The sequence below is a fragment of the Triticum aestivum genome, chromosome 3B (genome assembly GCF_018294505.1).
Source record: "Triticum aestivum cultivar Chinese Spring chromosome 3B, IWGSC CS RefSeq v2.1, whole genome shotgun sequence".
Lineage (NCBI taxonomy): Eukaryota > Viridiplantae > Streptophyta > Magnoliopsida > Poales > Poaceae > Triticum > Triticum aestivum.
Genome location: NC_057801.1, coordinates 54,790,802 through 54,818,554, shown reverse-complemented (window position 1 = coordinate 54,818,554; position 27,753 = coordinate 54,790,802). Strand labels below are relative to the sequence as shown.

The window sequence follows — 27,753 nt, the reverse complement described above, 5'->3', positions numbered from 1 at the left end:
GACTACGATAGATCCCCTACACTTGTGGGTCATCAGCAGGCATGAGTCGGTCTACTTGTTATGGACGTGATGCCTATATACAAGATCATGCCTAGATAATCTCATAACTATGTGCTTTTCTATCAATTGCTCGACAGTAATTTGTTCACCCACCGTAATACTTATGCTATCTTGAGAGAAGCCTCTAGTGAAACCTATGGCCCCCGGGTCTATCTCTTATCATATTTGCTTTCAATCTACTTTTATTTGCATCTTTACTTTTTGCATCTATATTATAAAATACCAAAAATATATTTATCTTATCATACTATCTCTATCAGATCTCACTTTCGCAAGTGGCCGTGAAGGGATTGACAACCCCTTTATTGCGTTGGTTGCGAGTTCTCATTTTGTTTGTGTAGGTGCGTGGGACTTTTGAGGAGCCTCCTACTGGATTGATACCTTGGTTCTCAAAACTGAGGGAAATACTTACGCTACACTTGCTGCATCACCCCCTTCTCTTCGGGGGAAACCAACGCTAGCTCAAGACGTAGCACATAGCTAGTAACCTAGTGGAGAACTTTACGCTGTTACGCTTTAGGTTAGCATATGATCCTCGAACTAAGTTCCGTAATGGTAAGTATAATGGTTTCAATGTACTGATATGTTTTTAACTTAAGAAATGGGTTATAAATTTCTCTCTATACAACACCAGTCATATCCATTTGATTAAATATGAATTGTGCATTTTTTTGTTCTGAAAATCAAGTTATGTGTCATTACCATAAACGCAAAATTCAGATATGCTCCGTTAAAAAAGATGCAATTACTGAAAATGCTGGTACATAAGACAGAAAGCACAGACCTCATATGATCTGTAGCGCTTTAGAAGGATAGTGTAACATTGAAATTGGAAGAATAAATTTTACGAACGTGTTCAGCATGGGAGACCAAAGTATCTTAATTTAATCATAAAAGGAGTGCTATGTGCTGTATTTGGTGGCGTAGTTTAAGGCATATGTTTTCCCATGACCGCATGTACTAATGTATATATTGCTGATTGAGTGCCGTATAGCTCCAGCCGTGTTTTTTTAGTCATTTGTTGTGAATGTTGATCATGACAAAGATCCAGTGTTAGATTCGCTCAATTACATATGGTCAGTTTACGTCACTTATTGACATTTGTTGGTAAAAATCTTCTGGTTGGTTCATGATTCATTGCTCTTGTTGTTTTTTTGGTTTCTTATATTGGTCTTTTCCGAGTCACTGAAGATTTTGCTTGCCCCTTCTGCTTGGTAAAATGTGGAAACTACAAGGTAAAGTTTGATGCAAAGTTCCATTTGCTCTGTATTTATTCAAATCTCACTTTGCTGCTATTGGCTGGTGGATCATTTCACCTACTACAGTTAGGTAAAACCAAACATTTTATTCTCACTTCACCACTAATGTCTTGATGTTCTTTGTGATGAAATTTGGATTGTGTTTGCTTTCTGCATGACCTTTCTATTTTTTTGGGAACAATCTTTGTGCCCACCTGAAAGGAAGCAGGGGCGGTGCCTGGTGGGGTGTGCCCCTTTCACTTTCCTATTTGCAATATGTACTTACATAATTGACAGTTTTCTTATTCCATTGACAATATTACATGGATGATAGCATATACATGCATTCTCATCACTGTATCAGCTGATTAGTTACATATACGAGTGCACAACATCTCAATGGACGATTAACTTTGTTCATCAGAACCCATAACTGAATTGCAATCATCTAAACATGGAGACTTGCAGTCTAACCATAGTGCCTCCTCTTTGATTCAAAGATGTAAGTGTAGGCAAAGATGGCAACCGCAACTGTGAAGCCAGTGGTAGTTCTTATGACAGCCCTCTTGGCTCTGTCTCTGCATGTCCACGCCAGTAAAGTAGAGCTCGGAAAGCTTCTTGTGCGACTTCGCGTAGTCCATGAAGAACGCGTCCTGCCAACGTGTCCAATAAGCTAATGAAGATGAATTCAACTCTTCTTTACCTTTGTGTATAATTCAACTACGGGACGGAAAGCTCGATCCTCCATGAGAAACTTGTCTGTAAGTAGCTTCATGAGTCCGTTGGAGTCCCCTTTCAGAAGCTCATTGCAACATATACAAAAGATGAAGTCTAGTGATGTACGACTTCACAATGTTGCACTGATGACATTACAGCTATATATAATCTTTAGCCAGTGTGTTGCAATCTACAACCGCGGCGATTAAGCTTACATGAAGTAGGAGTTATGAAAGTTCAGAGGATCTTTTGTCCAAGTCGAATCCCGAGCTATCCATACGAGCTTCTCTCCTAAAAATGTACAATGCAGATTAAGGGTTCAACTTATGATTGAGGAACAACGATCTGAATACGACAATAAGGCGTTGTGGCATTACCAGAGTATGTCCACCCAAGAGTGCTTCTATGTCCTTGTTGGTCAAGCCCATTCAGTAGAAGAAATCCCTAAGGTGTGAAGCAAATGGTCAGACGATAACATATGCGCTGAAATACTATTTACTTGGCACAACTGAACTATCATTAGCTGAAAACAGTAAAAAAAATTGTGTGAACTGAAAAAGAATATACCTCACGTTCCAGCTCAAGCCAAATGTTCTTCTCTAGGCTCCTTTTCCCCATCATGTGATAGGCTGTACTGCTGCCATCTATCTCCTCTCCAGAATTTTCAAATCTGCTAGGAACAAGTTCTCAACAAAATATTCAGAGAAAGAGACAGTTAGACAGGAACATAGCACCGTCCTTTCTAGTTTTTTTTTTGAAACTGTCCTTTCTAGTTTCTACAGACTATAGTTTTAACAAACAAGCACACGGGCGCGTGAACCCTGAAAAACTCGGTCGAGGCCTGCTGCGGCCTTTCTCTGGCCCCCGAAGACCGGTCAAAAAAACACTCCCCCCTCCCACCTCTCTCCTGAGCGTCGCCGCCGCCTCCGTTCCCGGCCGCTGCTAGCCATCTCCGCCGCTTCTCTCCCCCGGCGCCGCTCCGCCCCCGAGCGCCTGCTCTTCCTTATGCCTCCCGCGTGGCCTTGCGGAGTGCGGACGCGAGGGTTCCCGGCGCGGCGTCGCGATGGACATCGGAGCGGCCTCCCGCGCGTCTCCATGTCCTGGCTGTGGCCACACGCCTCCGCCTCTCCTCCTTGTCTTGAACATTTGAGCAACGCCGTTGGTGGTGTCAGGCAAAGAGGCGGTTCCGGAGGCGACAAGACATGTCCGTCGACGGCTGCAACGGCTCGAGCGCACCAGCCGATGCAGCTCCTCCTATATCTGCCATCCATGCCGCTCTTGTAGCTCCGGGGTTGGAGGCAACACACACGCTGGCCGTGAGTTGTGCAAGGATTTATGGCAGAACAAACATGTCAAAATCGAGAGTGAACTATAAAGAGTTATTCCTTTCGAAACTGTGATCCCTGACCTGAGCACTACTTGATCCAGAGTATTTACATCCTAAATTTATCCTTTACTGTTTATAGGTGAACCTGATCTTCTCTTGCTGTCGTTGCATCTTGATATGCAAATGCAATCTATGCTTACATTGCAAAAGTGGAGATGGAAAGGAAGTTGTCATTGATCAAGGCATGTGAGCTGGGAAGCGGGCCAGAAGAGCAAAGCTAAAAACAGGAAAGGAGCTGGTAACCTATGCAGAAGAAGGTCTCTTCAAGGAAGATGATTTGTGGCTCTTGGGTGCCACACACCCCTATCAACATAATTTTAAAAAACATATTAGGAATTTTCCAAAAAAGTCTGAAATTTTGAGATATGAAACATGGTGGGTGTCTGTTGTACATCCGTGTTCAATTTCGTGGGGAATGGGTGCACATGATAATGCCAGTAGAAAAGACAAAAATATCGTATGTATAGAAAAGAATGTTGGATGTATTGTATGTCAGATCAAAGATACCACGGGCATCTATTCCCCATGAAAATGAACAGGGGTGTATAATGGGCACCCATGTTTGGTATCCTAAAATTTCAGATTTTTTTTTGAAATTTTCTAATATTTATTTTAATGTTACGTTCATATAGGAGGGTGTGGCACCCAGGTGCTCCAATGCATTTCCCGTCTCTTCAATAGGAAATAATACTCCAGTAATTACATGTCGATATATATTGTCGGTGTGTATTGTGTATATCAATTAGAAAAACAGAATCAGAGTTTTTAGAAAATGTTACCTTCGCCATGGCATTCACTACAGATATGTAGACATTGGCAAAAAGAAGAAAAAAAACTATATTAACCAACTACAGTTCAACTGAACTGAACTTGCAAAAGCACTATCATTTGGTAATTCGCAGCTCCCAGCAATTCTATCTAGGAAAGTTGAGGCTAAAATAAGTTGGACCCCACAACTCCACTCTACTGATAAGCATCAAAGGAACATATTAAAATTCTAAATCCAGGCTGTGTACGCCTAACAGAGGGGATTAAATGGGCTGTGGCAGCTTGGATTTAGAATTGGAGGGAGTATCTAGTTAGGGATCATGGTCGTTGTCCCCTACCTTGGCGCGATGAACAGAATGACTGGGGAAGTGCAGTTAACTCCTCGTCCCCAATAGTTCATGTATGGTCTCAAACGCCACCAAACGCAGTCATCAGTTTCACTCGCCCATTAAGGGATACAATAGCACAGACAGCAGCATGTAAATCACAGCTCACCAGAGTGCGTACCAACGGGTGTACCCACCGCTGTGCTGACGCTCGTCAGCCACGACGACGTGAGATGAGCCAAATGAGCCCTTTGAAGGGCACGACCACGTCGGTGACCTGCCATGCGCCCGTCCCAGCCGGAACTGGGTCCATTCCGAGCGTCGCGCGAGCATGTATTCTCCGTGGAAGTTGTACGGTCTCACATCGAGCATGGCGACCATGGCGGTGCACGGCCAGGTCAGCCATGGCGGGTATGGGACGTCCGCCCAGGATGTGGTGGTTGGATTTCTGAAGAACTTGTCATCGGCTGGCGAGTAGCAGCATGCGACCCAGACTGACGATGACATCAAGCGGACGCCCGAGGAGTCCGGTATCGATGAGGAAGAGATGGTGCCGTCGATCGGACCCGTCGAACTGAAGGAACCCGGCCAAGTGAATTGAACTTTAGCGCAGAAGTGCCGCATGCGCCACGGTGAGAAGAGCGGCGAGGCGATCGAGCGCAAGCACGACGGCTGAACGAGGCAGATGTACATGTCCGTCGGTGAACCACCTGTTCTCGCCGGATCCATAGTCGCTACCCGAGATGCCCACAGCTGTTGTCGCGTAGTAGACAATAACATTCGATGAGAAGGATCCCAAGGAGGACCATGCGGGGAAGATGTATAAAAGATGATAGATGAAGCAATCTCGAGGGGAAGACGAGGATGATCTGGGGACGAGGTTGAGGAGGGAGGTATAGCAAGATTTACGGGATTGATAATCATTACTTGCCAAACTGGCCGGTTGTGGGACAACTTAGCATTCGGAGGAAGGAACGGAAAAAAAGGAAGGGTGGGATCGATCGGCTGGACGAGAGGACTAACGTAAGAGGGAAGAGGGAACCTTACGTTTTTTTAGGTAGTACTAGGTAAGTGCCCGTGCGTTGCACCGGAAAATATTATGTATGCATAAATGATATACCAGGTCATGCTATTAAAAATTAACTCAACCAGAAACTTCGCTGGGCTTAACCCTCCTTTTGTTTAACATCACACGTGAGCAATGCATGTATTTTCTCAAATGAAAAATTATGGTGGAGTGAACTTCAGCATATAATTATGTAAAATCCAAAGTAGTCCATAACTCTATAATCTATATGCATTAATAACTTATATGATATGCAATTCATATCTTTGATCCGTTAAAATTTACAAGAATATTTTTGAAAAATCCACAAGGCAAACACAAAAATTCTGAAAACATATATACCTGTGCAAGTTGGCTAGCAAGTTGACTGCTAGCCCAATTGCTTGCAACGTCCCTATGTAGTTCCACTGGGAGAACGGGCACGCTCGGTTGACTGCTAGCCCAATTACATAGGATATTTTGTGCCTCCCAATTGCTTGTGCCAGCGTTGGGAGAGCGAGCTGCTATGAACGTCACATTTAGCAGATGATCCCACTGTATCACCGTCGGTTGCAGCTGGCACTACCCAATCCTCGTTCCAATTAGTCGCTAGACGCTTGGTGCTGCCGAAGCGAGCGAGACCTGGTGCCACACTATTCGCACCGCAAGGCGCTGCTTCATCCCTCCCCTTTTCTTATTCCGGCGACGATGCAAGTAACACCGGCGAATCAATCAAATCTACCTACGTCCACAGCTGCAGGGTGGATAGGCACCATGCACGCATCGAACTGGTCCATCACCAGACCACACCACAGCTGCCGCAGGGTCGCCTCGCACCACATCTCCTTTTCTTCTTCCCTCGCTAATCGCCTCGCGCACCGACCGCGCCTCTACTCGCAACCATGGCGCCCGCTCTCCTCGCTGCTCTGGGCATCTTCGTTAGGAGGCAACCCCTCCTCTAGATCAGATCGAGTGGGGGTGAGGTGGTAGATCGGGCGGGTGGGTTTGCAAGGAAGAAGAAAAAATAGGAAACTGAACGGGAGTTACGGGAGCTAATTAAGGGAATCGGGAGAGGTTGCACGCTTACTATCGACGAGAGAGAGATTGGAGGGAGAAAAGAAAATCGGTGGGGAGAAAACCGGTGTCGGGAGAAAAAAATCGCTGAAGGGGAGGGGGGATCGTACGAAGAGGTTGGACGAAGAGGGGGAACGTAAGAGGGGAAACGGAACCTTACCTTTCTTTTAGGTAGTATAGAGATAGAGACTTCGGAGAATCAACTTTTTCCAACCAGCTCTTGATGTTAGGTGCTCTTGTTCATTTCCTTGTGTCATCACTCAATACATACGTCTCTGATATATTATAGTTGTGCATTTCCTTGACTTCGACATGTGAGCGTAAATTAGATGCTACTAACAAAAGATCATATGTGTTTCCCCCTTTTTTGCAGTTAAACCAAGGCTCAGATTTCTTTGTGTAGACACACTAAAAGCATCTCTAGTGGCTTGTGTATCCCATAGTCTATGTCAAATATAGACCATCGGAGGCCAAAAAATGTGTCCAGCGGCTTGTGTATGTGCTAGTCTAAATTTTAGACATCCACCCGAATCGCTACGCATTGTCCATATTTAGGCGACGGAGCGAGGACGTCCAAACAGAGCTGCCCCTTCGCGAGCTCGCTCCCGCGCCGATCTGGAGAAGTTGGAGACGAGAAGACGCCCACGCCACTGCCCCGAGGAGCTCGCCGTCGCTGAGGTACGCTCTGGTTTTTCCGATTCGGGGAGAGGGAGAGTGATTGAAGAGACGGGGCAGGGAGATGGGGCCGATGGATCTGAGGCCAAATCCGGCCTCCTCCGCCGGCCACTGTCGCCCTTGCGGATGGGGCAGGGAGATGCGAGAGAAGGGGCAGGGAGATGGGGCTCCGGTTGGGAGCGCGGCGCCGGCGGCGAGCATGTGCGCGAGCGGCGGGTGCGCCGGCTGCGAGCGGCTGGTGTGAGGGGGATGCGCGAGCTGCGGGTGCGAGCGTGTGCGCGAGTGGCTGGGGCGCCGGCTGCGAGCAGCGGCTGTGAGGCACGAGCGCGAGGCGGCTGCGAGGTAGTAGCGTGTGCGCGAGCGCCGGCTCTCTGAATATTGCTGCTGCTCCCTGTATCTGAATATTGCTGCTGCTCCCTTCATCTGAATATTGGTATTGTTCTCTGAATATCTGAATATTGCTGCTGCTGCTCTTTGTGTGCAGATGGAAAACTCATATGAGATGGACTCACAGATCAACAACTCCTCATTTCTGGACATGATGAATGTAGGATCGAGTGACACAAATTGTTATGGAACAGCAGATTGTAGCCCACTTGCGGAACAAGTGACGATGCCTCCACAAAAGGGGAAAAAATCTGCGAAACCAAAATCAACAAAAGGAGCCTCCACAAAAGGGAAAAATTGGTCAACTGCTGAGGACTTGGTGTTGATTCAAGCATGGGCAAACACTAGTCTGGATGCGGTGACCGGGACCGATCAGAATTCAAGTACTAATTACGAACCTTCGCCGAAATAAGTTTTCGGGTTAGCGAGGACTTTCTTTGAAGTAGTCATTCCATAGTAGAACAAATCCTGCATCTCTTGCTCGATTGATTTTCTGACGTCCATGCTTGGAACCGCCATGGCATCGACGGTTCCTCTGCTCTTCCTTCTCACGCTCTGCGAATGCTACAAGAATGAGTTCGTCGTCGTCAGATGAAGACGACGATGAATTCATGAGCATATCCAAAGAAGAAATGTTTCCACTCATCATTCTGTTGTGTGAGAGAAGACAAAGGAATTCAGGAGAGGAATGAGAAGGCACAACCAGGATTGGTGAATGAGAGGTGGGAAGGGTGGTATATATAGACCTGGAATATAGCCGTTGAAAATATAGCCGTTGGAACTAGAGCCATTGGAAAAGTAGCCGCTGAAAATATAGCCGTTGGAGACATAGACTACCAAATTTAGACAATCCACTGAAAAACTGAGGTTGTCTAAAATGAAAAAAAATTACACCATTGTGTATGTGAAGATATAGACTACCAAATGTACACAAGCCACTAGAGATGCTCTAAAGACCACCGCAGAGTCTGACATTCAAGAATTCTGCAAAATACATTGTAGAAAAGGTTATTTTCCAGATGATTCATATATGATTTTGTTTATAAGATACAAGTGTGTTTCTCCGGGCGTGGATATCTTCTCATGCACTAGCAGAACATCCGATGATTGTTGCATGTTGACCGTGTTCATTTTTTTTCTCTGTTGATTCAACATAAAGCGATGCCTCTTGAAGTAGCTCCTGAGAATCTAACATATGACTAAGATAAGCATCATGCATTCAGGTTTCATTTCTAAAATCCTTTGTTCAAGCAAAAGAACATTTGCACAACAACCACATTTTCTTCAGTTTCGGGATGACATCAGTTCTACCCCCCGATGGTAATGCACACAAGCTGGATGTACTCATTATTCCGTTGGCTCTGCTCTGGTGAGTTCTTCCATATTGGCCTCTTTGATTAGTTGCCTCCATGTGCCCAACCTGATCTCCCTTCAATCACTAGTAGAAAATAGGGTTTTCGTTCGGGTCAGATAAGCCCATTAGTCCCTGTTTAGTCACGAACCGGGACCCATGGGCCCATTGGTCCCGGTTCGTGAGGCCAGGGGGCCTGCCAGGCCTCGTGGGGGCATTGATCCCGGTTCGTCTGGCCCCTTTGGTCCCGGTTGGTGGGACAAACCGGGACCAATGGGCCTCGCTCCTGGCCCACCACCATTGGTCCCGGTTGGTGGCTCGAACTGGGACCAAAGGCTGGTCTTTAGTACCGGTTTAAGCCATGAACCGGGACCAATGATGTGCCTATATATACCCCCTCGTGTAAGAGCAGAGCACACTGCTCTATTTTTTCTGGCCGGCAAGGGGAGAGGGCTTTGTGGTGCTCTAGCTCACCTCCTATGCACACGAGGTGTTCGATGGAATGCCCGAGCCACACTACTTAAGCTTTCTCCTCTCCAAGCTTGACCTCCAAGCTCTATTTTCCTCAATATTTGTCTAGGTTTAGCAGTCCATCATGTCCCGTCCCTGTCTTCACCGCCATCGATCGCCCGCATCGATCTCGTCGCTGGCACCACCGTGGTGAGCCTCTTGTTCTTATCTTCTTTCTGAAAGGAATTTTTTTACTTGTATGTTTAGATAGATACTTGTATAATTTTCTTACTTTTAGTATTGCTTCTTATTATATAGTGCGGTGGTTTTGGTATCCGCCCCCGTCGGCCCTCGTCCTGTCTATGATTCGGATGTGGTATATATTATCTTTATAACTATTTGGTTCATTTATTGTTTATGACAATTATGCCAACTAACGTGACATAGATTTTATTTATCTAGGAGGTATGTGAACCGGAAATTTAGTTGAAGAAGAAAATAATTTCTTGAAGGAAAAAATAAAAAAAATTAAGGTGGAGAATATGATATTGGAGTTGCATGTTGCGGATGTCGTCGATGATCACAAGATCAAGATGGATGCAATGCGCTTGAAGATTAGAAATATTAGAAAATATGCCATTCATATCGAGGCTTGGTATCATTATGCCGTTGGATCAATTGTTACCTTGGTTGCGATTATGACCGCATTTGTTTTCGCATTGAAATGTTTTACATAGTTTCAATGTATGGTTTAATTAATTAGATGCTCTGGAAAGCTATATGTTGTTAGATGAGAACTATGTATGTACTCTGGTTTTAATGTGATGATGAACTTCTATTAATTTGGTCACTTAATTATCTATTCATGATGTTCTATAATGGTTTTTGACACACTTAGTTATATATAATGCACGCAGATGAACCGACAATGGATGTACGGTGATAGACACACCTCCGAGTACATTAAGGGCATGCATAATTTTCTCGAAGTGGCTGAGGCAAACAAGCAGAATGGTTTTATGTGTTGTCCATGCCCTATATATGGGAATACGAAGTCTTACTCTGACTGGAAAACCATTGACACCCACCTGCTTTATAAGGGTTTCATGCCACACTATATTGTTTGGACCAAGCATGGAGAAATAGGGGTTATGATGGAAGACAACGAAGAATAAGAGGACAATGACAACTATGTGCCCCTGAATATGGTGATGCTGCAACGGGGGAAGCTATTGAAGATCAAGAGGAACCAAACGATGTGCCCGATGATGATCTCCGCCGGGTCATTGTTGATGCAAGGAGACATTGCGAAAGTCAAAAGGAGAAGTTCAAGTTCAATTGCATGTTAGAGCATCACGAAAATGTTTGTACCCCAATTGCGAAGATGGCAACACAAAGCTCGGTACTGTACTGAAATTGCTGCAGTGAAAAACAGAGAATGGTGTGCCTAACAAAGGATTTGAGAAGCTACTGAAAATATTGAAGAAGAAGCTTCTAAAGGATAACGAATTGCCCGACAGTACGTATGCAACAAAGAAGGTTGTATGCCCTCTAGGATTGGAGGTGCAGAAGATACATGCATTCCCTAATGACTGCATCCTGTACCGTGGTGCGTACGAGGATTGGAACACATGCCCGGTATGCGGTGCATTGCGGTATAAGATCAGACGAGATGACCCTGGTGATTTTGACGGTGAGCGCCCCCGGAAGAGGGTTCCTGCCAAGGTGATGTGGTATGCTCCTATAATACCACGGTTGAAACGCCTGTTCATAAACAAATAGCATGCCAAGTTGATGCGATGGCACAGTGAGGACCGTAAGAAAGACGGGAAGTTGAGAGCACCCGCTGGCGGGTCGCAGTGGAGAAAAATCGAGAGAAAGTACTGGGCTGAGTTTGTAGGTGACCCAGGAACGTATGGTTTGGTTTAAGCGTGATGGCATTAATCCTTTCGGGGAGCAGAGCAGCAATCACAGCACCTGGCTCGTGACTCTATGTATATATAACCTTCCTCCTTGGATGTGCATGAAGCAGAAGTTCATTATGATGCCGGTTCTCATCCAAGGCCCTAAGCAACCCAGCAACGACATTGATGTGTACCTAAGGCCATTAGTTGAATAACTTTTACAGCTGTGGAATGGAAACGGTGTATGTGTGTGGGATGAGCACAAACAGGAGAAATTTAACCTGCATGCGTTACTGTTTGTAACCATCAATGATTGGCCTGCTTTCAGTAACCTTTCAGGACAGACAAAAAAGGGATACCACACATGCACGCACTGTTTAGCTGACACCAAAAGTATATGTCTGGAAAAATGCAGGAAGAATATGTACCTGGGCCATCGTCGATTTCTTCCGACCAACCATCAATGTCGAAAGAAAGGCAAGCATTACAAAGGCGAGGCAGATCACTGGAAGAAGCCCGCCATGCATACCGGTGATCACGTACTTGCTATGGTCAATGATTTACACGTAATCTTTGAAAAGGGTGCCGACATACTATCTGTTCCAAATGACGCTGAGGGACGCGCACCATGTGGAAGAAGAAATCTATATTTTGGGACCTACCCTACTGGAAAGACCTAGAGGTCCGCTCTTCAATCGATGTGATGCACGTGACGAATAACCTTTGCGTGAACCTGCTAGGCTTCTTGGGCGTGTATGGCAAGACAAAAGATACACCGGAGGCACGGGAGGACCTGCAACATTTGCACGAAAAAGACGGCATGCCTCCAAAGCAGTATGAAGGTCTTGCCAGCTACACTCTTACCAAAGAAGAGAAGGAAATCTTCTTTGAATGCCTGCTCAGTATGAAGGTCCCGTCTGGCTTCTCGTCAGATACAAAGGGAATAATAAATATGCCAGAGAAAAAGTTCCAGAACCTAAAGTCTCATGACTACCACGTGATTATGACGCAACTGCTTCCGGTTGCATTGAGGGGGCTCCTACCGGAAAACGTCCGATTAGCCATTGTGAAGCTATGTGCATTCCTCAATGCAATCTCTCAGAAGGTGATCAATCCAGAAATCATACCAAGGCTAAGGAGTGATGTGGTGCAATGTCTTGTCAGTTTCGAGCTAGTGTTCCCACCATCCTTCTTCAATATCATGATGCACGTCCTAGTTCATCTAGTCGACGAGATTGTCATTCTGGGCCCCATATTTCTACACAATATGTTCCCCTTTGAGAGGTTTATGGGAGTCCTAAAGAAATATGTCCGTAACCGCGCTAGGCCAGAAGGAAGCATCTCCATGGGCCATCAAACAGAGGATGTCATTGTATTTTGTGTTGACTTCATTCCTGGCCTTAATAAGATTGGTCTCCCTAAATCGTGGTATGAGGGGAGACTGACTAGAAAGGCACGCTTGGAGGGAACTCAATAATATGCAGAGACGGGCATTCTTGGTCTCAAGCACAGTACACAGTTCTACAGAACTCTAACTTGGTGACCCCGTATGTCGATGAACACAAGAACAGTCTGCGCTCCAAACACCCAGAGCAGTGTGACGATTGGATTACATATGAACACATCAGGACTTTCGGCAGTTGGATGGAAACACGTCTCAGAGGTGACAACACTGTTTGTGATGAGCTGTACTCGTTGTCCAGGGGACCATCTTCGACTGTATTGACTTACAAAGGATACGAGATAAATGAGAATACATTTTACACGATCGCCAAAGATCAAAAGAGCACCAACCAAAACAGCGGTGTCCGCTTTGATGCAGTAAACAAGAGGGGAAAGGACACATATTATGGTTACATAGTGGACATATGAGAACTTGACTACGGATATGATTTTAAGGTCCCTTAGTTTAAGTGCAAATGGGTTAGTCTGTCAGGAGGCAAGGTACAGGTAGACCCATAGTATAGAATGACAATAGTGGATCTGAACAATCTTGGATATACAGACGAACTGTTCGTCCTAGCCAATGATGTTGCACATGTTTTCTATGTGAAGGACATGTCTACCAAACCGAGAAAAAGAAAAGATAAGGAAGCGAACACATCATACAATGAGCCAAAGCGCCACATAGTTCTTTCAGGAAAAAGAGACATCGTGGGAGTGGAGGGCAAGACAGACATATCCGAAGATTATGAAAAGTTTCATGAAATTCCTCCCTTCAAAGTCAAGGCTGACCCAAGCACCCTGTTAAACGATGAAGATTATCCATGGTGACGGCACAATAAGCAAAGGACAAAAGCGAAGAAAAAGTGAATACTTTCTCTCCACGACTATTATGATGATGCCTTTGATCTAGAATATCACTGCAATTACATGTGAAGAAATGAAATGGCTGTTGTAACAGACAAGTTTTCGTCCGAAACCCTGATACCTCGAAATAAATAGTCCGTTTTGTACAAGAAGTGCATTCAGTTTTTGCTGAAACCCTCTCAACTTTTTAGCACATGCTATGTGGGTGAAATGATGATGCCATGCCAACTTTCAACCTTTTTCGAGTTCATTTGAAATGCTTTTCAATTTCAGGCTCATTTAGCTCAAAGAATGAACTAATATAAAAAGGAATGAACTGGAAAACTTTTATGAAACTCTAATAGCAAAAATAGTAAACTAAAAGAATGAACTAGAAAACTTTAATGAAACTCTAATAGAAAAAGAATGAACTAGAAAACTTTAATGAAACTCTAATAGCTAAAGGAATCAACCAAAAAGCTTTTATAAACCTCTAGTATTATTGAAACTAAAATTATATAAAATTTATGCAACTAAAATTATGAAAGTATTTTATGTTCAACACATTAAAAGCAAAAAGAATTTTCATAAAATAAATAAAAAGGCAAAAAAGAAAAGAAAATAAATAAGTAGAAACAAAATAAAATAAATAAGTAGAAACAAAATAAACTTTAATAAATAAGTAGAAACGAAATAAACTTTAATACAGTAAAATAAATAAACTTTAATAAAATAAATAAAAATAGGAAGAGTAAGTAGAAACAAAATAAAATTAATAAAGAAAAAAAAGTACCACCTCCTGGGCCACCACGGCCTGAATACGACTAGAAACCCAATCATGGGCCAGGATTCAGGCCCGCAGCAGGCCCAGTAGGCCCACATGAACACAGTGACATGTTAGGCCCGAAAGCCTGCAGTTGAGAGGAGCTCGAGAGGGTGGGCGCAACAGCGCTTATGAACCAATCTCGAGCTCTCTCAACTAGCGAGGTGGGACTAAACTTTGGCCGCGACGCGGGCAGCATAGGGCCTTTGGTCCCGGTTGGTGGCACCAACCGGGACTAAAAGGAGGGCATTGGTCCCGGTTCGTGGCACCAACCGGGACCAATTCCCCCCTTTTAGTCCCGATTGGTGCCACCAACCGGGACCAAAGGCCTCTGCTTCCCGCCCTTTGGGCTGCTGAAAAGAGAACTTTAGTCCCGGTCGATGGCACCAACCGCCGGGACTAAAGGGGGGCATTTGTCCCGGTTGGTGCCACGAACCGGGACCAATGCTCAATGTATATAAGCAACACTTACCAAATTTTTTAGTTTCATCTCTGCAGTTGCCCCGTCCCGACGACGGCGCCAGGCTGCGCGAGCTCGCCCCGACGACGCCGTGGCCGCCCCCGTCGCCGCCCGCGCCCCGCGCCGTCACCACCCAATGCCGCCCCGACGCCGTCGCCGTGCGCCACCCCGCGCCGTCACCGTCCAGACGCCGTCGCCGTCACCTCCCCGCGCCGCCCCGACGCCGTCGTCGCTCCCGTCGCCGCCCGCACCCCGCACCGCCCCGATGCCGTTGCGGCGCACCGTCACCGTCCCGACGCCGTCACCTCCCCGCGTCGCCCCGACGTCGTCGCCGGCCCGACCAATCTCGCTTGGTGAGCTCAAAGTCCCACTGTCGAGGAGTTTCCTGTGTTTATTTTAGTGCTCACGATCTGATCCGATGCACTCTGTTTGAGTATGACATAGACAAAATCAGATAGTGTGCTTAGAAAAAGAGAATAAGGAAAAGAGAAACCTTAATGGCGGCAGCCACATCGAAACTAGATGATACACCGTATGTTGTTACGTAAGCTTTATTGTGTTTGATTATTATATGCTTGTAAAATATTTATTAAATATAAATAGCTTAATATAATAAAAAAATCCCATGCATGTTTGCACGATGATATTGGTCTTGTCCATGTATGTTGCATGCTGAGGTGACATACTTACATGTTATAAGTAAAATAGTTTAGCGTGGCTAATTATTTAGATATAGAAGATTTCAGTATTTTTTCTAAGCCAATATTGAAGATGATGTGGTACTGTGTTCCCTTCTCCAACCTCGAGCCAACCCTACCTTCACAGCTTTCCTTCCCATCGTCACCTCCAGTCCAGTGGCAATGCTGCAATGGCCCTTGCCTCTCTTCCTCACCCCCTCTCCCCCGAGATCCGGACCCTCCCTTTCCTGGCGAGCTCGCCAAGTTCGCATGCTCTTAGTTTCTAATTTCACGGAGCACTCTAGCTCACTTGTACTACTGTAATCCCCTCGAAAAGAAAAACTTGTACTACTGAAAGTAATTCTGGGAATTCAGCACGATGCGCTCCTGGAAACTGTTTGGGACTTGGGAGCTGATGCATTTCTAATTTGTGATTTGTTTTTCCGCTGACAGCTTGTTGGCACGTGAACCTGTGGCTTGTTAATTGGAGTCCATGTGTAATGTTTCTCTACACATTGGGTTCAGATGCTTTATGGTGCAGTCTGGATTATTATTTTTTGTCTGCCGATCTCATCTCAACGTGAACTAACGTAGCCTGCATTTTTATGTATAGAAAGAATGCAAATTAATCAAGAGTATACGCAACTCCATTGGACTCTGATTTGTTTATCAGTGCAACACACAGACTTTGGTTTGTTCGCGTCATACCCTATAAGCTAAGCTACTCCATTTGACCGTGTGTCCAGCACCTGTGGGGACGTATTTCAGATACAAGAGGGATGCCCTAGAAAAAAAGATAAAAGACGGATGGACTATTCAAACAAGAAAATCAAGAAAAAAACAAAAGTATGTCAACAGTGGGATTTGAACCCACGCCCTTTCGGACCAGTACCTAAAACTGGCGCCTTAGACCAACTCGGCCATCTTGAAGTTTCATGGCAACGTCGACAAGAAACTATATAATTTATAAGCCAGGCCTCAAACTCACGAATGCCACTATGTTTTCGTTTTACTGTTCATCTGATGTGGTTGAGTTATTAGCTCAGGTAAGGTTGCACAGTGAATGCAAAGATGTATACGTAATTTAGCAATTCCTTAGCATCATCCACAATCTTAAGGGGCCGGCAGTGTATCCTTCTCAAGCTTGGCATCGCCAGGTTTCGACTCCGGTCTTGGTCCCATCTTCCGCGCCTCCACTTTGTGGCCTGTTGGGGACGGGAGCTCCTTTTGGTCCCGGACCGATCACTGGATCGGTGGGATGTCAAACCCTGAGATCACACTCTTCTCACTTACTCCCCCCGTTTCTTTTTAGTTTACATATAAGATTTGATCAAACTCAAACTCTGTAAAGTTTGACTGGCTTTGTAGGAAAAGATATCAACACTAACGCTATGAAATCGATATTATTTGATGCATGATGAAATTACTTTTCATAACATATAACTTTAGTATTGTAGATGTTGATATGTTTTTCTATAAAATTATTCAAACTTTAAAAGTTTTATTTTGACCAAATCTTATATGCAGACTAAAAAGAAACGGAGGAAGCTCTGCTTTTTCCACGTGGGCTTGCATTGTTGTTAGTGATTCGAAGGCATTCACGGTGACCTTGGTACTGCGGCCATGGTCCGACCTATGACACCATCTTCGGCCTTCCTCACTCTCTCTTTCTCACACACACAGAGCTCTGCCGCCGGTGGATGGATTCTGGTCAATACGCCACCAAGTCTTGTGATGCGGCACTTTTCTTGAGCTCTGTCGCGAATCCCCACCGACGTCTCACCTGGAAAACATGGGTGTTGTTGCACACTGCTTGCACATCAAGATTTTCCTCTGGCTCTCCTTCCAGAATAGGTGTTGGACGGCCGACCGCCTGGCTCGACGAGGTGTGCCGTGTGCGGACTACTGTGCCCTTTGGGACCATGAGCTAGAGAGCATGCAACCTCTGTTGGTTGGATGCTCTTTCTCCAGGTAGCTATGACACGAAGTCTTCTCATGGTGCAAATCCACTATTGTTGTGCCTAGCCAAGACTTCCCCCTTCAAGCTGTGGTGGGCGGGCTCCCTTCACCAGACGTCGGATGTCCTTTGCAAGGTAAGCGCCTCCATCGTGGTGCTCACGGCCTGCTAGCTTTGCAAGCACAGGAACAAGTACAACTTTCATGACAAGCGCCCTTTGTGAGGCACCTGATCCTAACCATTCAAGAGGATGTGCATCTTTGGGAAGCCAAGGGTTCAGATATCATCCTACCACCGAGCAGGTAGCTATCCTTTTTTTGGGGCCGAGCATCCCCTTTTGTTCTGCTCATGTGATCACATCATGTCGTCTTCTGTGTACGTGGATGTGTGCATTTGCCTGCCTATGTTTTCTCATACTATCAACATACACAAGTTCTGCATATTCGCGGGCAAGCATCGGGTCAGGCAAGACAATGAACAAGGTGGGTGGGCTCCGGTGGATCCAGAGGATGAACACCATCCCCTCATCGATGTGTGTCGTGTTGGCCTCGACCCTCAATGCTTAGCTGCCAGTGATGGAATGTGGAACGCGCGGTGCAGTGACGCCTTTGTGAGAACGTCGCCCACGTGTGTGGATCTTGCCACCTATAGATGTTGTCACATCTCCACTTCAGGTGGCGGTGGATGAAAGACAAGGCATTGCGGATTGATAGGAGGAAAAAACAAACACAAAACTATTATAGGATGACCAAAAGGCTATATAGATAGATGAAGCAAATCAAAAGGTATCGTTAACGCACACGGCACATCCACTACCATCTTGCATTAATGGCGGCAGAAGAAGGAAGTAAACGTATGAACTAGGAGCCCCATTACCATGGATACAACACTGCTAGCAGATGATGCGGTTCGGTGCGGAAACATCGCCGTTGCGCTCGTTGGGCCGGGAGAATCTTAGAAGCAGTCACAGGGCTGTGTCACTCTGCGGTTATGTAGTGTGAGGCCCACGGCGTGTTGGACTGGTTCACTATAGGGCCTCTGGATCAATTTGTAGAGTAATAACGATGATAAGTTGGGCCAGTCAGCTAACGTCTAATGTGAAATGACGCGAATAAGGAAAGAAACGCCTTGCGAAAAAACAGATGCTTCTGGTACGTTCACGATTACGATCGGACGGCTCAAATTCTCACATCGACGTGGAGGCTCGAAAAAGCAGATCCTTCTGATGCATCCACAATTATGATCGGACGGATCAAAGTCTCGAATCGACGTGGAGGTTCGGAAAAGAAAATGCTTACGATACGTTCACCATTATGATCGGACGGCTCAAAGTCTCAAATCGATGCGGAGGCTCGGAGGTAGTTGACAAATTAAAGAGGAAAAGGAAAACCTAATTTCTTCTTCGTCTGGTGCTCCCTTCCGGCCCAATGCGGCTCTAAATCTCTCTCCGCCGCCGGGCCGTCGCCGACGCCTCACGACCGGAACGCCGCCGCCACTGACGCGCCTCGACGCCGCCGCCATCGCCGTCCCTGCTCTCTCCACCCCGTCTGCGAGCTTCGACATCGGTCTTTGAGGTATGACCGCGATTTCTGTCATCTAGTGATTATTATCACTCAAATCAAGCCCTAACTAATTTTAACCTCTACAAATTTCTGGTGTGCCGGCGCACCATCTAGACCAGTCCCCGCCGGTTGATGCCCCTTGTTAAATCTGCCCGTCCGCGACCCTGAGGCGCTCGGCGGCAGCGAGGAGGATGCCTGGCCTACCTTTACCTGACTGGGACGCAGCGTACGCCTCTCCCCCCTAACTTATTTTGTTGCTGCTGTGCTTATGCTATACTCGTGCAACTTGTTACTTGAGTTGTGTCGAATTTGCCTGGTCATGTCTGTGTGGGCAACCCAGGAGAAAAAAAAAGGTACAATGTTCAGAGCTTACCTTGATTGCATTTGGAAATTAATAAATGAGTATTAGCTATTGACTCATCCCTGGTTGGAAACTAGTAATTGGCCATTTTTATTTCTAAGAATTTATCACTCGAAATCTGTGTGGCCCACCATGGTTGTATCTATTGTTGGGATCGTAGTTCCTGACGTCACACTGCCCGGAAACTCCCTTCCCAGGGGCGTCGTGTCGTACATCATGTTACCCGGGAACTCCCTTCCCGGGGATGACTTGTTCGACATCACACTACCCGGGAACTCCCTTCCTGGGGTCGTTGTGTCGGATGTCGCACTGCCCGGGAACTCCCTTCCCGGGGTTGATGTGCTGGACGTCACACTAACTGGAGTAGCTCCTCTCAGGGTGCTACGCTCTTTCCATCAGACTTGCTTGTCGGGTCTCCCCCGACGGTCGTGAGTTGTGCCTCCCGCATAGACTCAATGGACCCCGAGTGTCGTGCCTCCCACACGGACTCGATGGACCCCGAGCACGTCGGGGTCGCGGCATGGCCTACTAGAGAGCGTCGCGCCTCCTGCACGACCTCGTTTGTCGCCATAGTCACGGTCGAGGCCTTGTCGCCCCATGACCGTCTCTTCATTGTCTCCCAGTTGAGGCTTGTCGAAGAGTGCCGTGTCGCCCACACGGGCTTGTAGAACCTCGAGAACCTGGTTGTCGGGGTGTGGCTACCTGAGAGTGTCGTGCCTCTCACACGGGCTCACTGGTCGCCAACATCATGGTTGGGGCGTGGCCCACCAGATGCGTTGTTGCCGTGCCTCCTGACACGGGCTTGTCGGGTCCCGAGGATGTCGGGTATGCCTTTGCCGTGCCAACTTGCATGGGCTTGACCAGCGTCGCAGGGGGCGTGGTTGCCAGGGTGCGGCTCCCCCACACCCGGGTCTTCGTCTCCGCCCAATCGTAGTCTCCCGAGAACGTTGTTGTCGGGGAGAGCGCTACCGATGTCCGGAGGGGATTACTTGAAGAGCTCCGTGCCTGGTGCTGTGCCCTTCTGCACGGCTTCAATGCTTGTCGAGACTATGGTCTCCGGAGGCGCTGGGCCCTCCTGCATGGTCTCAATGCAAGCCATCATCATTGCTGGCCCACCGTCCTCTTCAGGCTCCACGAGATTTGACGAGACTACAACATCCTCGTCAGCTATCCTCTTGCGGCATTCACGTGCCCAGTGGCCCTTGATGCTGCAATATCGACACTTGTCTCGGTCGTTGTTGCCGACACCTTGTCAGGCTCCGCCCTGGGTGCGACCGCCACCTCTACCGGTGCCGCCTCCGCTGCTCGGGGTACCTCCACGGCTTGTTTCACTATTTTGACCCTTTCAGAAAAATTTAGTACAAAATGAACTTCATACAAAATTATTTCACAATTTGACCCTTTTGGTAACGCCACAAGCCGTGGCGTTTCTTTTTTATTTGGAAACGTCAAACTAGTTAGCGTTGCTTCACTTCATAAATAAATGAAAAATATGAAAAGCTAGGTGAAACGCCAACCATCCTTGGCGTTGCATGCTTGGGCAGCAACGCCCACCCCCTTGGCGTTTCCAACAACGCAACAAACTTTGGCGTTTTAGCCCTGTCACGTAGCATCTCGATCAGGCCAGCAACGCTAGCTAGTTCGGCGTTTTCATATAGTGCAGCAACGCCACGGCCTTTGGCGTTTCTGAAAAGGGTCAGATTTTGAAAGTGTTTTGTGTGGAGTTCATTTTGTGCTAAAGTTTCCTCATAAGGTCAGAAGAGTGAAAAAGGCCTACCTCCACCACGTCCTTGACGCTTCCTCGCCTCCCACTTCTTCGAGAATAGGAGTTGTCCGCCGCCGAAGCTCTCGTGACCGTCATCAAGGCGGTCCTCGACCACCCGCAACCAGCTCGTGAGCTCCTTGATGGAGAGCTCGCTCAGGTCAAGCAAAGTCTCGATGGAGACCACCACCTGAGCGAAGCGAGGTGGCACGAGGCGGAGAAATTTCCACACGACTCTCGCGTTGTCCATGGTGTCGCCGAGCGCGTGGAGCTGTGACGCAAGGCTGGAGATCCGCATGCGAAGTCGTCCACGGGCTCGCCCTCCTTGAAGGCGATGTTTTCGAAGTCCGCCCGCAGCTTCTGGTCATGTCTGTGTGGGCAACCCAGGAGAAAAAAAATTTAGGTACAATGTTAGAATCGCAGTTGGATACTGCACTGTGGTCTCTGTGTGTGTCGGATGCTTTGTGGGATAGTGAAGTTCTTTTCACTGTAAGTGGCTACTTCCAAGAATTAATGTGTGATATATTCAGAGCTTACCTTGGTTGCATTTGGAAATTAATAAATGAGTATTGTCTATTGACTCATCCCTGGCTGGTTGCACCTGGAAACTAGTAATTGGCCATTTTTATTTCTAAGAATTAATCACTGGAAATCTGTGTGGCCCACCTTGGTTGTATCCAGATTCTGAAAAGTAGCTTATATAGTTGTTCTGTAACTGTTCAGCTGCTTTGCAGATATGCGCTCATGTGTATATGGTAGATGGTTTTCTTGATCTTAATAGTGAGATGAGATGAATGTATCTTCTTCTTTTGATGTTGGTGCTGCATACATGCAGGGACGCTGGGTGTGAATTCAGTTACCCTCAGTCTGCAGACCAGATGCGCCAGCAACAGCTGAGAGCTCGATTATCTCCAGATGAGCAGCTTGCTGCTGAAGAAAGTTTCGCGTTGTACTGCAAGCCAGTTGAGCTATACAATATCATTCAGCGGCGAGCCATTAGAAATGTAAGTTCCATCTTAATTTTGCAGCTTCTTTTGACATGAATCACATGTGTTTATCACATAACCATCATGTGCAAGTGATTTGAGATACCAATGATCTCTCACTGACTTTTACAGCTAGCTTTTCTGCAAAGATGCCTTCATTACAAGATACATGCAAGCCGAAAAAAGAGGTACACACTTTGACTCTACTGCAGAACATGCTGACACTCAGAATTGTTGTGATCCAAATCCGATATGTCGAGAAAAAGAAAGGACTGTCCTGTTTCAAAACGTATTTTCTTTTTTACATAGCGGACACTTCACAATTTTTTATTTGCGAATTGCAGAGACTTCACTATTATGTACTTTGTTGATTCCTTTAGCTCTCTTGGAACCGCGTACATAAGGTTGTTACGATTAGAGTTGAATCAAATTGGAAATGCTTTGAACACAGTAGTAGATCCTACTCCACCCAATAATTTGAAGAACGTAGTATGATTTATTATTATTATTAATGCTTATTTAGTCATTTGGAAACTAATTGGATTGATAATTTCCCTTCCGAATGCCATTGCCTAGGTTGGCTATGCAACAGTTAGCACATACATGATCATAAAAAGTAGAAAAGAAATGCATCAGATGTCGATAAACTTGGCAAGTGGAAACACTTAGGCATGCCACCTTGCAAATCATGCATCTTCCTCCCTTAATTTGGCAAATCGGATCAATTTTAGTCCAATCGAACCGGGGTATGGCAGGCAAAAGAACGGCATGCTGGCCGTGACATGGCATGACTGGGATCTTGCCGGGGGTTTTCCTACATGAGATGCACATGAGTGAGGCGCTCTGTGTTAGGGTTAGTATATTTTTCCAGACAGGTCATGTCGGAGGGGTCACACACTCACGCACAGTGTGGTCCTAGCATGAGCATTACATTAGACCCATCTTCTAAAGTACAATTTTGTGGACTGAAATTGATATCATTAGACTCATCTTCTAAAGCACAAATTTGTGGTTATGTTTTTGTATCACAATTGTTACATAGTAATAGTTTAATTCCTGGGCAAATGTTTAATCTACTGAAACTTAATAAGCCTGGTATTTGAAACAGAGGTGGTACTATATATTGTATTACACATTTGGTACATTTGTGATCTATGGAACTTTAGTGTGTGTACTATACACATGATGTTTATTCAAATATGGCTCTTGGTATTCGCAAAAAAAAGTATGGTTCTTCGTAGAGCAAAGTGAAGTACTTTAGTTTACGGTGTGCCCGGGCTTTAACAATCCGCTAGCTTTTCTCATGGCCCTCGACAAATTCGTCAGCCCAACAGCTCGAAACCACCACCGTCCCGCTCTGGTACGCCGTCAAGAGAGTTTTGATAGTCGCCTGTGATGGCAAGCACCACTCCTAGGCCCGCCTCAGCTCCCTGTGTAGGAATCTAAGAGCGATGGTGGCCTCAGGCTCCGTTCGAGATTCTCAGCGGCTTGTGCCTCCTCCCACCGGAGAATGACCGCGGCCTGCTGCTGTGGCCTTGGATGGTGCTCCTCCACAGATCAAGGGGGTGAGGTACGAGGGTGCGAGAGACATGGCAGTGAGATAAGCTCATTTTATTTGTATTTTTATCGCTAATAGACGAGGAACCATGTGATTCCACCGATTTGGAGAAATCTGTTGGTTTGGCATCGGAGAGGTATATCCACTTGTGGGGAATCACTCCATTCCAGTTTCTTCTCAAACCAGACACAAGAACCAGTGTCAGGTGCAGAACCAACCCGTGACATTCCACCCCATGCCCCCAAACCAAACACACCCTCGCATAGTTCAAAAAAGCGCTAGGCGTTAATTGTGCGTTTTGCCACCGCCTTGCGCTTTATTGACCAAAGTGCATGCTTATATGTAGTTATGCACAGATTAAGCGTAGTTATGCGCAATGCGTTTTGCCAACGCTTAGAGCCTAGGCGCGCTTAAGCGTGCCTCTTTTATCTATGCACCCTAGTAGAAGCTGAAACGGTAGCTTGGCCAAACAAGGCCCAAGTGATTAAGTTCTCAGGTGCAATGTCTGTTAAACTATGTACTAGCCACTTTTGGATTTAATTGTCTAGTCATCATGTAAATACTGATAAGTGTTTGTGCTATGGATGTAGGATTCAGATAACTATATCACTATCTCGAAGTACAAATACTGAGTTGCCAGAACAGAATATCTTTCCTCTTTATGTTCTGTTGGCTACACCTACCAGTAATATTTCGCTTGAAGGGGTAAGTCTGCCTTTTTTAGTTCCACACATGCAACATTTTGTACCAAATGATCTCTTATCTCACTAATGCATAATGTTTTGCAGCATTCTCCGATATATCGATTCAGTCGGGCTTGTTTGCTTACAACTTTTAGTGAATTTGGTAATAAAGGTCGCACCAACGCTACATTCATAACCCCAGACATCAAGAATTTATCAACCTCCCGACCTTGCAACCTTAACATTATCGTTATCAGTTGTGGTATGATGTGCTTCATATGTGATGCTTATGGTTTTACATTTATTCACCACCATCACATTTGGTTCCCTTTTTAGTTTCGGAAGGGAAAGTTGGGGAAAATCTTGGTGAAAATCTTGTGGACCATGTGGAAGGCCCTGCTCTCCAAAGTAAGTTTGTGGTTGTTATTTTGTGAAAAAAATACTAAACAGTTACTAGAATAAGCGCATGCTTACCGTTGTTTAACACAATATGTTAAAACTTACTCCCTCCGTAAACTAATATAAGAGCGTTTATAAATCACTAAAGTAGTGATCTAAACACTCTTATATTAGTTTACAGAGGTGGTAGCAAGTAAGACATTTAGATAGCCACACAAAATGGGTGCCACACAAAATATGTGCCACACAGGTTCAGCTACCACTAGCCAGTTAATGTTGCTTATCATGTGATGGAAGATAAAATTGTATTCTCAAATGCCCAATTCTTGACAAGAATGAAGACCAGTGATAAAACTATGTTTATCTCCTAGTATGCTAAGCTAGTTCATGCCCAATATTCTTGGCCAAACCAATCCAACCCTTGCAACCACCTATCTCACAGCTAACAGCAACTTACCAGACCTTCTCTTGCATGGAAGATTAGTATTACAGTCGTTGGAAACCAAAAATAGTTAACAAACATTCCTTTAATCCATGGATAACTACTTAACAAAGTGTAGGTGAGCAACATCTAGATGTGTTTACCGCCTTTAGTGTGGTTAGGAGAATCAAATGAAAAGTATCCTTAAACATTGCATTATCTGTTTTTGACAAGGGGCTACTAGGCCATGTATGCCATTAGTTTAGATTATTTTATCTCCTTTTATGGTATAGTTATTGTCAGTCACCCATACTGGCTAGTATAGCTAGCACATGTGCCTTCTGAAATGAAGTGTAAAGAACACATTGAATCTCAGAAACCACTTATGATTTGTAGTGTTGTTGAGTGTAGTTATTTACTATCATGTATGTGATGCATTTTGTCAGAGCTTGAAGGGAAATGTTTCTGGGGTAAAATACCAATGGATCTACTTGGTTCGTCTTTGGAGAACTGTGTAACTTTAAATTTGGGACATACAGTGGAGTTGGCTTCTGCAGTTAGTATGAGTCCAAGTTTCTTAGAGGTATGCCAGTTCAACTTGCTCATGGTTTTAAGCTTTAATGTTCCTATTGTATGCACTGCAAATTTTCTGTAGTATTTAACCATAGGATGGACGAAGCAAAATCCTTTTGCAGCACCTGAAGCATGTTTCAACTAAATAAATTACCTTAGCCACCTGTACGTTAAATATTGATGATCTACCCCATGTACCTTCTGCTATCTAGAAGGGTGTAGTGCTTGCAATTAATTAGCACATCCCATCCAAAAGTTCAGATGGAAAATTGTCAAATTAGTAGTGCAATTTGCATCAAGATAACTGAACATATTATAAGATGAACATTAATAGTAAAGGTTTAAATTGTAGTTTATGGAAATTCCAGTGATTCTGCAAATGTGTTTCATTTAGTTCATTCGCTATCTTTTTTGTTTTTAATAGAAAATTGTTAAATCAAGAGAGAGAATATGAAGTGTAGTGGAAACTACTTTCCAATCTTACGGGTTGTTTGGTTCCCAGTCACAACTTGCGATGCTTAACCATAGGCAAGCCACAATTTTTTGAGGTACATACTTGTTTTTTGCCACACATAACTACCTATATGGCCTATGTGTCATAGACACAATCTTTTGCACAACTTGCCATACTTAACCATAGGAGCCACAGTTTTTTGAGGTACATACTCTTTTTTTGCCACACACTTAACTACCTACATGGCCCATGTGTCATAGACACAATATTTTGCACAACTTGCCATGCTTAACCGTAGGCAAGCCACAATATTTTGAGGTACATACTCGTTTTTTACCACACACTTAACTACCTATATGGCCCATGTGTCATAGACACAATATTTTGCCACACTTGTGGCTTTAATTTTGTTAGCCACACTTTTGCAGTAAGCCACACATTGCATAAGCAAAGTTAGCCTTGAACCAAAGATGCCCGTACTTGACTCTATATGTTGATCTACTTGCCTTTCCTTTTGTTATATATGCAGCCGAAATTTATGGAGCAGACAGTTGCTTGACATTTTGCTCTCATAAGGTTGATGCTACGGTAAGTTTATCCCTATTACTTTATTTTTTATCTAATAATTGTTTCTGCATTTAAGTGGTAAGTATTTTCTATATAGGATGGCAGCACCTTACTGCAGTATGTTCTATTATTTACTTCCTTACTTCTCTGAGATTTGTATTATTGTTGCAGGGTTCATATCAACTCCAAGTAGGCATATCTGCTCAACAAGCTGGTGCAAAAGACATGTCTGAATCTCCATATAGTAGTTACTCATACAGTGGTGTGCCACCTTCATCATTACCACATATCATAAGGTAACACTACTACATGTATATGCATATCTATAGCCCTATTTATTGTAGTAGAGTCATGAGTAACTGCATTCGCTTGCTTGGAAAGCTTAGTTCGAAGATATCTATTTTGAGTTTTTGATAGGTTTTAGTAGATGGCCACTGTTTTGCAGTCAGCGCAGCTGAGCTTGCTGCTTGGTGAGAACATTTCATGTGTGTGTGGATGGCATGTACCAAATGTGGCAACACTAACATGGACAGACTGGTAAATGTTTAGTTTCATAGTTGAGCATGAGAACTGGACATCTGTGACAGTTGAGCAGGCTAAGATGAATCTGTTCATTGTTAGGTGTTGTTTTAGAATGCATGGAGTCTATCTTTTAAATTGGGTGATAATATACACAAATATATACTGATTTATCATGTTCAAATAATAGTTCTAGATTTTCCGTAGAAAATACCTTCAGATCATTATATTACTTTCAGTGGCTTTCCTGATATATAGTTGAAGAAAGTGATGGCATTGTTCATAGGGACATAATGCAGAATGAAATGAACATATTGCAA

General features: G+C 45.1%; 1 non-coding gene across 1 annotated transcript; it reads right to left on the bottom strand.

Moving 5' to 3' along the window:
• Positions 1-16,480: 16,480 nt before the first annotated feature.
• TRNAL-UAG (transfer RNA leucine (anticodon UAG)) lies at positions 16,481-16,561 on the bottom strand. The gene has a single exon. It is a non-coding gene; the product is annotated as a tRNA-Leu (tRNA).
• Between the last annotated feature and the right edge of the window lie 11,192 nt (positions 16,562-27,753).